Consider the following 11,530-nt stretch of genomic DNA (forward strand, 5'->3'; position numbering starts at 1 on the left):
TCTGGGTTGTTCCTCTTAGTCCATGCAATGCTTCCCTTTTTCCCTGCTTACTTTTAATTAAGTCTCATCACTTGAAAAATCCCAAGGAAGACTTTGCAAGATCTTTAATTTGATTTTTATTTTCATTAAGCTCAAACTTATATGACAAATCTCCCAGAGCTGTTGCTAAATGCACTTTGTTTTCATGCAGTGCTCTTCTGGCTGAAAGTCCTGTTCCTGCCCACGGGAATGTGGGCAGGAAAGGAATGTTCACCTGGGGTTTATGACCCTGACAACCTGTTTTTGTTATTAAAATCGTGGTGAGCAGCAGAAGTGATGAAATCCTGAGTTCTGTGGAGTCTGCAGGGTGTTTTTTTAAACTCCAGTCATTATACATTTTGTTGGCATAAAAAAGCAGAGGAAGAAGATCCTTCATAGAGAGCAAGCAATTCTTCTTGGACCTTATGAAGTTAATTATTTTATATCGCATAACTGAAACTTGTAACTCAATGTAATTGGCAGGAGAAGTCCCACAGTAACAATCACGGGGCTGGTTATTGTTTCCTCTAGTGCTCCACTGTGGGAATGCTGGAAAAACAGCCTCCCATCCTGGTGTTTATTGGCACATGCTTAAATAAATCATGCCAGCCTGTACAACAAGCTCAACAATCAATAATCTCTTCTCTTGAAATGGGAAGTGTTGCAGGAGGGGAAGAGCTGGGGATAGGCAGGGTTTGTGGTGCCCGTTTCGCTGGGATTGTGCTTTATGGATTTGGGAAAACCAGAGACCAAGCCCAGGCTGGATTAGGCCCTGAGCAACCTGGTCTAGTGGAAGGTGTCCCTGCCCATGTCAGAGGGGTGGGATGGCATGAGTTTTAACATCCCTTCAACCCAAACCATTTCAGGAATTCATGGTTCTAGGAGGATTTTATGAACTTTGTTCTCTTCCCAGTCTGCCAACACCTCACTGTGGGACTGTAACAGGACATGGATTAACCTTGTGGTGCTCCCATATTCTGTTAAAAACCCCACTGATTGCCTCAGGCCCTCTTTACAGCCTGGGTGAAGGAACCAGAGCTTTGTGTTGAGGTGCCCACATCCCACACTGAGCACTGTGGTACCCCGGTGATGCCTGAAGAGGCCACTTAAAAGAGAGACTCGACGGGAGTAAGGGAATAAAGGCAGGGATTTGTTTGAAAGGCCTTCAGAGGTACCCCTGGGGAGCCAGAGGCCACTGCCGAGATGGACCCCAAGGTGGACGGCAGGGCACGAGTTCTTCACACTTTCATAGGTTTGGTTCATTTGCATAGCAGGGTGAATTCTCCAATTAAAGCTTCAGTTAATTATGTAGTTTCCCCAAGCTTGCCCCCCCCCTTTAGAAACTTTTTGTTTACACATTTTGGGCCTAGGACGGTCTGGGTGTCCCTGGAGAGCAGGCCCGGAGAGGCTTTGTTATGTCTGCCCAGCACAGAGAGCAGAAATGAACAGGCCACAAGAAACTTCAGAGTGACACACTGGGCAGTGCAGGATTTGAAAAATATGGAAGTTAAAATCTAAGGCATCACCAGGGTTCTTCACCCCTGTGTTCAGCCCAGCGACACCAAAGCTCCTCGTGCAGACCCCATCACCCCCATCCTGAGGGATTTTGTGCAGCCACATCAGCCCCAGCTCCTGAGGTGCCTCTTCCAGCTATGCTCAGCCCACAGAGGCTCTCAGCCATGCAAAACTTGATTTTACCCAGGGGCTGCTGCTGCTGCTCTGTCTCACAGGTCCTCTGGAGCTGCCCCCCTCTTGCAACTGGATATGTTAAGATACCTTTTCCTATCTGCCACTAATTTCTGCCTATTTCTCTCCCAGGTGGAGCCTGCAGTGACAAGAGCGACACATCTGTGACACTGACACATCACGGCCTCACTCAGCGCTGCCTCGAGATTCCAGCATAGCCAGGGGGAAGGGCAGGGATTAAGCTTTCCTTAATGTCACCCTTGGCACTCAGGATGGGACATTTGAAGTGGAGGGAAAGGGCAAAGCAGATCTCTGGTGAATGTGGCACCTCCACCCCTCTGCTGCTGCTGGAAGGAGCACCCCTTCCTTCAGGGGTGGCTGAGGACACTGCTCCAATTTAATGCTTCAGTAGGAAATCTTAGGATGGATCCTCAGCTGGGACGGGCTGGCCTCACGTTCAGTGGAAACCAGGCAGTTTGTGAGGGATGGGGTCTGGCCTGTTGGTCATTTGAGGTCTTCAAGCTCATCTGTTAAGCTGCGCTTGAGTTTGCAGGCTGGCATCGCATTCCTGACACGTGGAGCCGGAGCAGGGCTAAGCACACACTCAGGATTAAGCGTGTGAGTGTTTTACAGAAATACTCCTTGTGTCAGTTCACATATCCCCGTGCCCTTTTTTCTGCACAGAGAATGCTGGCTCAATTAAATTGTCATCTTCTCGGAAAAAAGATGTCCTGGTAGCAGGCCTGGGTCTCTTGGTATGAAAACACAGTTCTGGAAGGAATTTAAACAAAGTCATCAGTTTTAGGGGGTTGCTGGATTTCTTTTTCTATCCCTTCCATCAAGAAAAAGAAATATGCTCCTGAACTCTCCAGGTAGTGATTTCCAGGCAGGATGGCTCCTGTTAAATTAGACATTTATGGATTATTTAGTAAATAACCTCAGCGACAAAACCTTCCAGACTTGTTTCCCATTTCATGTGGACTATTTCAGAAAATTGATCAGGATTATCTGGGGCTGGGAGGAGCTGAGGAGCATTTGGATGTGGGAGAGCTGGCTTGGCTGGGAATTCCCCAGCTGTGTTTTCTGGTGACAGCTCTGGGAACGGTGCAGGTCCAGTCCTGCCTGGAGCCTTTCCCAATGTCAGCAGCTGAGGGAAGGAGCCTGAACACTGCTTGTCCACATGAATGTGGAGGGGATGTGATGTGACCCCTCTGCAATGGTGGTCCGGAGGTGTTGGGGGTGCCCGGCCCCGGGGGAGGCTGTGGTGGGGTCACACGTGGCCAGTTGTGGCTCCAGCTGCTTCCTCAGACAGACATCCTGGGCTTGCACAGGGGCCAAGGCTGCAGCCCCTTGGCAGGAGGTGCTGTTTAGGCTGTGGGGCCTGGCAACACCCCCAGGGAATGCTACAAAATGGGGTTTGTGGGGATCCATGGGGGGCAGGGGATTTGCACAGGGCACACCTGGCCAGCTGTGGGTTGGGTTTATCCTCTCCAGAAGCACCAAACCCACATCTCCTCCCATCACTCCCCTCTCCGCTGATATTGAACAAAACCTGGTTTGAAGAAGAACCTCCTGCTCTGGGATTTGTTTGCACTTTGCACTGAGAATTCTTCCCGTTTGCTTTCACAGCCCCGGCCTGACCTTCCCCTGACGCTGGGATGCCAATTAAGGAGCTCGAAGCAGGGAGGGCTGTGGATGTTATTGATTAGGGCTCTAATTGCTTGTCTCCCCACACTGTCCAAGCAAAATGGGCTGGATGGAGAGGCACTGAGTGAAATGGAGACGTGGCTGCCGCGGGACTCACTCAGACATCATTCCTCAGCACGAGGCTGCAGCATCTGGGAGCTGTTCTTGCTCAACCCAGCCAGTTTTGTCTCACTGCTGATTCCTGACCCCTTCCAACCTCCTTGCTTCCATGAGTCCCTCACTGGTACCAGCCACAGGTGCAAGGGCAGGGAAGGGTGGTACTGCAGGGGCACCCTGCAGGAGCACCCCCCAAATGTGTCACTTATCTCGTTAATTCTTTCCTTCCAGCCCAGAACCAATGCTTGGGCATTTCAGGGCATCACAGGACAGCAAGGGACAAGTTACATCTCCAAATGTAGACAAGAGATGGTTTTTAGAAAATCCCCATCTCAAGAGAAGTTTAGAATGTGGGGGACACCTTTTCAAACTATTGTCTGATCACAGTTTTGATCACTTGGAAAAGGAGGGAAAACATCACCAAAGACCGAAGCAATGTGACAGTAGAGAGTGGAGAGCTGTCAAGAGCCAGGACTTTCAGAAACGAGAGCCCTCTGCCCATAATTTTGGGTTGTTCCTTGCCCAGGGAGGCTTTAGCCACCAGAGGTGTGGAAAAAGTGAAGTGAACTCTTCCTTAGCTGCTGCAGGAAACTTTGCTGCCCTGAGAGCACGGGATGATCCCAGAGTTGTCTGATTAGGCAGGCAATTGTTTAAAAAAGGATTTCACATCCAGACCTGAAAGAGCTGGAATTGAGCCTTGACATGAACAAAAGGCTGAATTTCATTCATGGCCCCTGCACAGAACCTGGCTGAGGATGAGGAGCCTCAGGCTGCCTCTCTGCTTGGGGTGAATTTCATCAGAATGGGCCGATAATTGTGTTGTAAAGCCAGAACCAAGCAGGGGCAATTTACCTCCAAGGCCCATGAAGGTCAAGATCAGCCTCAGAACAGTATCAGGCTTTTCAAGACAAAGTTTTAATGTAAACAGGGAGAGGACTTTGTGAACTCGGGAGGCCTCACAGATGGTCAAGGCTGACAGCAGCCATTTTGTGCCAAACAGGACATTTTTCAGGAGTACAGCTGGGCCTGTGGTTCATCCAGGGCTCCTCTTCCTCTTCAGGGGATCATTGGGTGCGATCCTGGAGTTTGTTTTCCACAGTTTGGGGTATTCTCTGGAAATAGCCCAATCCTTTGGGAGACAAGGGCAGGGAGGGGGCTTGAACTTGCTGGGAAAGTACAAAATGCTTTGCTCCTAAGGACGCTCTTTTGGGAGCCTGAGCAGCTCCCAGAGGGTGCCAGTGCTCCTTCCCAGATGTGCTACACCTCTGGGGCAGACAGAAGACGCTGGATAAGCAGGAGCGGCCCTTCCTCCTTAGTGAATCCCTCCCGTGTGGAACCAGCCAGCCCCTTGGAGAGAACAGCAGGTGGGCTGCGAAAAACAGCGCAGATAAGGGAGGATTGAAGACAGTGAAACTGTTTTTAGGTAAATTTCTGCTTTCCAGATCAGATCTGCATGTTTATCCCCTATCTACATGCACACTTAATCCCCAGTTGCCATGGGACAGGAGAACTGCCTGTTTTTGCAAGCTCTTTCTCTGAGCAATTTCCTGTTGTTAATGCAGCTCAGTCCCTTGATTCCATTCCAGTCAAATCATTCCTGTTGTCTTTTCCGAGGTCATTGTGCTGCCTTGCAGTACCCACACCTCTGTGTTTGCAAAGCCTGAGAATGAAGAGCCCTCTCTGAGGAGCTGCTGAGCCAGGCTGCCACAGCCAGGTGAGAGCAGACCTGAAAGGGTATTTCCATCCCTTGATCAGCTGCCAGTCCTGCTGCTCTGGGCACAACCAGGCTCGGTCTCAGACAGTGTGGGCTGGCTTGATTTATGTAATCCTTAGGTCTAGATAGTCCTCAGAATGCCCCATTCAGGATTATAACAAGGTAAATACGTCTTTAGCACACAAAAAAAGTAAAAATCTGGTTGGTTGTTCTGGTGAAGCGGACAAAAGCTGGAAACTCTTAGAGAGGATACTTCTGAGGTGAATCATTGGTGTTTGAGGGAGGGAGAGCAAGGCTTGGAACTGGAGAAAATGGGCTGGGTGGCAGTAACAGAAAAAAACTTAGTGCTTTTCTTACAAGCAACCAAATCTGGAGTGGCAGAGGCGGCTCCCTTCTGCAGAGCTGCCTCTCTGACGACAAACATGTTGAGGTGTCGATGTGGGGAGCAGCAAGTTGTGTTCCAGACCCTCTGGTAAGTAAGAATACACTGTGCTTCACACATGCTCAAAAGAAACCTGTCATTCTCCTGAAGGTCTCCTCCCACTTTGCAAAGTCTCTTCACTCCCCTTTTTCTGAGTCACAAAGTGAGGGGGGAGGTCAGGCCTTGTGGGCTGCAGAGAATCCCAATTGCATCCCTGGCCACCTCATCCCAGTGGTGGGTGTTGGGTTGGAATTTGCTGTAATAACTCCCCTGGTGAGGTCACACCAGCGAAGGGAACAGGATGGGCCCATCATTAGGTTGAAAACAGAAGCTCACAGTCACAAAGTCTGTGGTACCTGGCAGTGAATCGGGTCCTGGCCCTTTCCCACGCCTGGAGCTGCTGTTGCTGCCTGCACAGATGAAGAAGTCTCCCCTTTTCCCATCCCTCTGGCACAGCAGAATTCCAGGTCTCACCTGGGAGGGTGAGAGGTGTGTCCTGATGGGAGGAAGGCACCCATGCCCACGGCAGGGAGCAACTTCCCAGCTCCTCTTCTTGCCTGTGCCCACCCCAAGCTGTGTTTGGGGCAGCCTCAGCCTGGCTGTGTGGGTAGGATGGGTTTGTGCCTCTGCTGGGTGATTCCAGAGGCACATTTCCTCCTGGGCAGAGTGCTGGCATATGCACACACATGCAGCAGGCACTCGTGGAACTGGCAAGCTGGAAAAATAACAGCGTCCTCGGGGAAAAGAGAGGCTCCCACGTTGGTACCTTCCTCCCCTCTGCTGGCAGTTGCTCTGCACATCTCCAGCTCTCAGGCTGCTGCCCCTGAGAGCCAGGGAGGGAGATAAAACAGTCTCATCACAGCGATGTTATTTCCCTCTCAAAGTCCTCTCGCGTTTTCATATGTGGATGTTGATAGCGAGGGCTGTAGATGTCACTGCTCCGGATTTATGGATAGAGATGTGCAGATGAGTGTGACAGCCGGGCGTCTGACTCCTTTCCATTGCAAAATCTGATCCCTCTTCTCTGCCATCAGCTGGTTTTCATGCCCGTCCTGACTTGTTCGTCAGCAGAGCTGGGAGCTGTGTGGAACTCGAGGCTCCATTTCTAATGAGCTTGTCAGGTCTCAGCCCTCAGCAGTGAACTCATTAGCAAAATCAGCACTGGTGGACATCCCCTGATTGCAGAGGTGTCGTGTCTGAGCTGCCCTCCCTCTGCAAAGGCTTTTCCCCTTGGCCATGCAGGGTCGTGTGTTGGGTTTATCTCGCCGAGAACAAACCGTGTCGTGCAGCACAGAGACCCCGCTGGGACCCAGCTCAGGTCGTGAGAATCTTCTTCTCCAGAGGCAGCTCAGCATCCATCTCTTGTACTGCTGTAACTCAGGAGCAGTGGGGTTTAATTCGATTGCTGAGGCTGTGTTCTTACAGTCAGAAATTACAGCAACAATGGGAGGGATTCTCAGCTCGGTGTCATGAAAGGGCCTGGAGTGACAGGACAAGGGGGAATGGCCTTAAGTGAAGGAGGGCAGGGCTAGATGGATATTGGGAAGAAATTCTTCCCTGTGAGGGTGGTGAGGCCCTGGCACAGGGTGCCCAGAGAAGCTGTGGCTGCCCCTGGATCCCTGGAAGTGTCCAAGGCCAGGCTGGACAGGGCTTGGAGCACCCTGGGATAGTGGAAGATGTCCCTGCCCATGGCAGGGAGTGGCACTGGATGAGCTTTGAGGTCCTTCTCAGCCCAAACCATCCTGGGATTCTGTGATTCTGTGACAGGAAGGCACAGCAGAGTGGTTAGGGCTGGGCAGGGCTGCCTGTGAAGGTGCACGTGCAGGCGTGTCCCTCTCTGGGCCGCGCTGTGGCTCTCCTGCAGCACCATCCCCACCAGAGCATTCCGTGCTGCAAGGCTGAAGGAGCAGGAGTGCTGCACGTCGAGCTGAGCTGATGAGGCTCAGCACCCCCTCTCCTTGTTTCATGTTTAATTAGCTGGTGCATGAAGGATGGATTGGATGGAACAAGGAAGCAGCAGGGAGAAAGAAGGTTAATCTATCCTCCAGCCTTGCTATTCCTTCTTCCTTGTGATCTTGTGAAGCAAGGAGATGATGTGTCTTTTGAAGTGTAAAGTACTTCCTATCCTTCTCCCCCCACAAAGTCGCCTCCTCCTCATCCCAGCCTCAGTCCAGCTGCTTCCTGCCAGGTGCTGCTGATGGCCGAGGGGCTGGACCAGTCCTCCTGGGGGCTGCACGAGGGAGCTTGGAAGCAAAATGTCAGGACTGGCTTTTTTAAACACCTCAAAGCCATGCACAGACAGTCCTGGAATCCTGGGGTGCTTCCTGTCCCAGGCCAGGCTGGACAGGGCTTGGAGTAACCTGGGGTAGTGGGAGGTGTCCCTGGCCATGGCAGGGGTGGAATGGGGTGAGCTTTAAGGTCCCTCCCAGCCCAAACCAGTCTTGGATTTTGGGATTATGGGACTTAGTTTGGGGTTGATGGAGCAGGGGGCAGAGCATGGGCTGGGAGGATGCCATGGAGCCCAAAGCAGTGCTGGGAAGCCCCAGTGTCACCTGGGGTCTCCCCAGGACCCCAGGGCTCACAAACAGCAGTGCCACACCCTGAGCTGTGTGTAAGGAGAGGGAGCTGGGCTCTCGCCTCTCAGTCTTCAGGAGCTCTGTTCCATTTTTCAGGGAACTCTTTGAGAACAAGGAGCAGGGGGAATCGGGACAGAGCAGAGGGCTGGCCTGGCACGAGCAGCCCTTCCCCAGGCCCCGTGTTCTCCCCAAGTCACAGTAATTGAATTGTTTTAATATTAATGTCTTCTCTCGAGCTCTGCTGATGCGAGGGAGGGAGAGATGTTTCTTCCAAAACAGTCTTAAGCTAATGCAGAAAGTATGAATAAATCTCTCAGAGATTATAGCCCCTGGAAAGCTCCTGTGAATATCAGAAAGACATCCTTCCTGCTATGGGAGGTTTGATTGAATTACAAATTTGAGGCATCTCCAAAGAAAAACTGATTAAGTCTTTTCTTTCTCGCTCTCTTCTTGTAGCTTTTTAAGGCACTAAAGCTTTTTAATAATTAGAAATCCCCCCATCCTGTTTGTAAGTGGTTATAATTGGCATCACCCTGCCTGTAAGGAGCTCTAATTGGCATCGTGTCCTCATGGATGGTGACGCACCAGAGCACAAAAACATGGTGGGAAGTGTTGTCACTCCTCATCTCTGAGGGAGACCCATGGCCTGTGCTCTGGGAGGATCATCCCAGGGTTGGGAGAGAGAGGTGATGTCCCAGGGATGAGCCCCTGGGTGCTCCAGGAGATGACAGCTGAGGTGGCCGATGGAGGTGAAACAGGGATGGGGCTCCAGCTCCACTCCCAGAAGGAACTGGAGGGCCCTGGATATGGCCTCTGGTGTAAGAGACTGCTGTGGAAACAGCAAAAACCCTGTTTTGGGAGGAAGGGGAGAGTCCTTCACGGGGCTGTCTCGGCTCTTCCCCCCGGAGGCTCCGGAGCCGTCCCTGTGCCCACGGCGGTGTTCGATTAACGTTGTCGCTGCACTGCCAGCATCTAAGGCTTTGCTGTGAGAAACGTTGTCGGGGTAAAGACACTATAGAAATCACCTTATTCATTTCTCCCCTATTAGAGCAGAGAGGGAATAAAGGAAGAAAGGAAGCAAAAGGGAAAGCATTGTACCACAGGATACACATACGGGCTGTCTGTACCAAGGAGACAGCTGTGGTCTTTACCAGCCCTTGACAAGTGATTTTTCCAACAATCAGATGGGAGAACATGCTCTGTTAGGCTTATAATTGATAATATAGCACTGTTGAAATACGCCTGTCAGTTCTGCGGGGAGATAAAATTATAGCATTGAAATTTCAGAACAGTTTTCACAGGCAGCTTCTGCAACCACGGCCTGGCCCTGGCAGATGAAAGCTGGGATGGGTGGGTGTGTCAGCAGGATCCAGCCTTCATCCTCGCCCTGGGGGCAAGGGGAGGACCCCACTGCAGACCCCCAGCTGTGAGTGGGCTCTGTGGAGCCTTTCCAGGGCCCAGCAGGCACCTGCACCAGGAGAACCCAGCGGGGTGTGAAAATGTGTCAGAGAAAGGTTAAAATAATGAACAGGGAAATTCAACTGATCCGAGCCAGTCATAGTGGCGACTTTTTAAACAGGGAAGGCAATTAACTAGTGGAGACTTCAGAAATTGATCCCTCCATCCCTGGGAATGTTTTGAAGAGGAACAAAGGCTTTGGGAATAATCCAGCAAAGCTCTTCGGATGCACAGCTGGGGTGAGGGGCTCTGGCTGCTTTTGAGATCACAGAACTCCAAAAGGGCTCTGGATCCCTGAGGAGTTCAGTGTCACAAAGTCCCACAGCATCCAGAAATCCAAGAAATCCGAGAACTTTTTGGATCACCTTCTAGAAGGTGTTTGGTGAAAGGAAAACCTGAGACACGGAGGAAGCCCCAGGACCCACCACCACTTGCCTTTCCCTTCTCAGTCCCACTGCCCACTGGTATCTGCCCAGAATCAGGAGGGCCACATCAGCTGGGTTATGAGAACCACCAGTTGCTCAGCTGGGATGTCCAGGATCCTACAGGACGGGGGTGCATGGGAAGGTTCTCACCTTGTCCAAACCTTTGGTGCATTTGCAATCCCACGTGGATGCTGGTACTGGAGAGACAGAACAAGGTTTATGGACCAGAGGCTGGAAACACTCTGAGTTGTGGGACAGATGGAGGAAGGGACTGCAGGGGTTGCTGGCAGGACTTGATTGTGTCCATTTGAGCTCCAGACCTGCAATTTGTAGACAGGGAGGGGAGATGTTCCCAAGCCTGTGCCAATCCAGCATCCTGCAGGAAATGAAAAGGTTTGAAACAGGATAAAAGCAGTTCTGGAAGCAAAAGAAATAAATTGTTCTCTTTTTGCTGGTGACCAGGTGGAGAGCAGCAGGTGAGGCACAAGGTGGGGACCTGGCAGAGCTCATAGCACCAGTGTGCCAGCCTTGCCTTGGGGGAAGGATGCGGCAGCCTCTGCCCTTTCAGCTCTCCCTTCTATCTCTTCCTCTCCTTCTCTCCTTTCTTTCTCTCCTTTCTTGGCACAGAATTTGGATAGATTGAGTGCAAGAGCAGTTAAGTGAAATTTCTGACACCCCTCTGTTGTTCCCTGCTCCGGTGGGGGCTCAGCCAGTGAATCCAGTCATCGGGGTGGTTTGTTCATCCCCAGCCTCACCCACTGCAGCCCCCAGTTAGCACCTGGCCCCAAAACACCTTGGCCTGGCATTAGCACACCTTTGTCAATGTTAGTGACTCAAATTTGGAGTCAAATTAAAGGTGTGTCGCTAATAATGAGCTCCGGATTCCCTTCAGGGTTGGCTGCACTGAGTGAAATTAAAGTTCCCAACATCCCCGTTCCCATTCCCACTTCCTAATTAGTCCTCTCCGATTCTTAGAGGCTGACGTTTAAAATGAACTCAGCTGAAATTAGTACTTTTGTAGTTGATTTTCAGTGCCGATAATGGGAACATGGAGGGGACAAACCCCTGCCTTAGTGGCGGCCCGTGGAGGAGGTGTCAGGTGCCAGCTGCCACCGAGCAGGGCAGGCACTGCTGCCACCCAGCCTGGGTGCACATGCCTGGGAAGGGGCCTTGAAGGTCCCTTGGATTGATGCATTAAGGAGATTTTTATTTCCTGACTCCGTGACGAAGGTCCCTTTCGTCAGAGATTTCTCCCCTCAAGACACAAAAGTCAGTAAATTCCGGGCTCAGTCTGCAAATCTCCAGATGACGTTCGTGACTTAACTCACTCCGCCGAGTAAAACCCCGAGCACAAAGCCGTGAGTTGCAGCAGCGCCGTGTGACCAGGCTGCCAGGCTCTTAAACCCCCAATTTCCTGCCTTTTGATGGC

At 51.5% G+C, this 11,530-nt stretch overlaps 1 long non-coding RNA gene across 1 annotated transcript in view; it reads left to right on the forward strand.

Moving 5' to 3' along the window:
• LOC121658555 overlaps nucleotides 1-2,431 on the forward strand; it is a 45,032-nt gene extending 42,601 nt beyond the window's left edge. Inside the window, exon 2 of the long non-coding RNA XR_006014001.1 lies at nucleotides 1,837-2,431. This is a non-coding gene — a long non-coding RNA (uncharacterized LOC121658555). The remainder of the gene's footprint in view (nucleotides 1-1,836) is intronic.
• Nucleotides 2,432-11,530: the final 9,099 nt, after the last annotated feature.

Source organism: Corvus kubaryi, unplaced genomic scaffold (assembly GCF_017639235.1).
Source record: "Corvus kubaryi isolate FWS band 111438036 unplaced genomic scaffold, C.kubaryi_AGA036_p1.0 split3-37304, whole genome shotgun sequence".
Taxonomy (NCBI): Eukaryota; Metazoa; Chordata; class Aves; order Passeriformes; family Corvidae; genus Corvus; species Corvus kubaryi.